The sequence below is a fragment of the Schistocerca nitens genome, chromosome 7 (genome assembly GCF_023898315.1).
Source record: "Schistocerca nitens isolate TAMUIC-IGC-003100 chromosome 7, iqSchNite1.1, whole genome shotgun sequence".
Lineage (NCBI taxonomy): Eukaryota > Metazoa > Arthropoda > Insecta > Orthoptera > Acrididae > Schistocerca > Schistocerca nitens.
In genome coordinates this window covers 589,596,456-589,598,483 of record NC_064620.1, presented here as the reverse complement: position 1 = coordinate 589,598,483, position 2,028 = coordinate 589,596,456, and the positions used below count along the sequence as shown (strand labels likewise).

At 47.6% G+C, this 2,028-nt stretch overlaps 1 non-coding gene across 1 annotated transcript; it reads right to left on the bottom strand.

Moving 5' to 3' along the window:
* Positions 1 to 337: 337 nt before the first annotated feature.
* Positions 338 to 410, bottom strand: Trnaa-cgc (transfer RNA alanine (anticodon CGC)). Its single transcript has one exon. It is a non-coding gene; the product is annotated as a tRNA-Ala (tRNA).
* Between the last annotated feature and the right edge of the window lie 1,618 nt (positions 411 to 2,028).

Genomic DNA, 2,028 nt, shown 5'->3' with positions numbered 1-2,028 from the left:
AATTAGATAGACTGGTAAAGTAAGGTATGAGGACCAATACGGACACGTCTAAAGAAAATAAAATAAAACAAGCTGAATGGCAAACTGAGACCTCAGACACCCAAACATCGGGGTCAGGACCGATGGAAGGCATTCCAACTACTGAATCAGGGTCTAGACCTGAGGAGGAGGAGGAGATTAGTGTTTAACGTCCCGTCGACAACGAGGTCATAAGAGACGGAGCGCAAGCTCGGGTGAGGGAAGGATGGGGAAGGAAATCGGCCGTGCCCTTTCAAGGGAACCATCCCGGCATTTACCTGAAGCGATTTAGGGAAATCACGGAAAACCTAAATCAGGATGGCCGGAGACGGGATTGAACCGTCGTCCTCCGGAATGCGAGTCCAGTGTGCTAACCACTGCGCCACCTCGCTCCGTGTCTAGACCTGAGCCAGGAGTAGGAACCATAACCGAGAAGTGGGACCAAATCAAGATTAAAGCCTTGTCTGGAGCCCAGAGGACGGAACTACTCAGGGAACAGAGAAAAACGGAAGGGAAAGAACGGCTTCCTAAAGACAAGTGGAGGAGATTAAAGGGGCTTGAACACCAAATAAGAAACTGTCTCACGCTGAAGGGGATATACAGACCCACACAACGTCGAAGACAGGCAGCAAGAGGATAAGGAAGGAATCTGACTCCCTCGTCCCTGGATAAGCGAGCCCAGAAAAAACCGAGGCAAGAAATTGGGAAACAGACCTGTAGTACTGCAGTCTCGGTTTTTAAGATGGCAGTTATCCAGGAAGGCTACCCACATGTGGCCATCACCTCGCAGCAGGAGGATATTGTACGGATGGCCCTCTTTGAAAAGACTGGAGGAAGGGGGGGGGGGGGATGACGCTGGTACAGGGCCCAACTTCAGGAAGGTCTATCTAGATCGTGGTGCCATCATTTTTGCCTGTGAGGTGGTGCACACGGTGGAATGGCTTAAGGACAAGGTGCCCTTGATATCCCCGTGGGAATATACGAAGATGCTGGTCAATACGGCAGTGGAGCTTCTTAAGATCGCAAAGGTATCAAAATGGGTACCAGAGATCCTTATGTATGTGTCTCCTAAGACTCTGTTCGAGAAAATAAGGGCTCTGAACTCAAAAGACTGGAGAGTGATCAACCAGAACGTTGTACTGGAAGGACGAACACTGGTGGTGGAAGTCGGAGAGAAGTCCCTGAAGGCGATGTGAGAGCTGGACCTGAAATTGTTTTTAGAGTTCTCGCAGGTCACCGTCAGCGTTATCAAAGACCTCAAAGGCAATGATGGCAGCAAGACGAAGACTGGAGGTGGTGCAGATAAATCTGCAGCACAGGAAAGAGGCCTCTGATGCCGTGAGCCGCTACCTGGGGAGGCAGGAAGTGGAAGTGACCCTGATACAAGAACCCTATTTATATAAAGGAGGCGTATCGGACCTCCATGGCACTGGAGGTAAGCTGGTTTATGCTAGAAATCTAAGAAACTCCTGAATAGGGACAATCAACATAATTTCAGAAATAGAAAAAGGAAATAAGTAATTGACATAATTTTTTGGTTCTAGAATGATGGGCAGCTATGTCAAACAATAGCATGTGGTGTTAGAGCTATCCTGATCGTACCACGTGTACATTAAATTCAAGGTTGAAATGGGAATCAGACAGAACATGACCTATAGGAATCCCAGGAAAACAGACTGGGAGGCATGTAGGTGGGACCTTGACTTAGGCTTATCGGAAATTAAAACTTCGATAAGGAATACAGTACAGTTTGAGGAAGTAGCAGAGGCTGTTACCTCTGCCATAGTGACTTCATATCAGGACAACTGGACAATCACCAAGAACTACACAAATAGGAGTGTTCCTTGGTGGAATAATAACTTGGATATGCAAAGAAATCAGGTACTACGACTGTTTAACCTTGGGAGACGTAACGGACAATGGGAAAAATCTCGTGAGGCCCTTGTCAACTATGACCTTGCAATCAGACAAGCAAAGAAGGCATCCTGGAAGGCATTCAGTGAGGAAGTA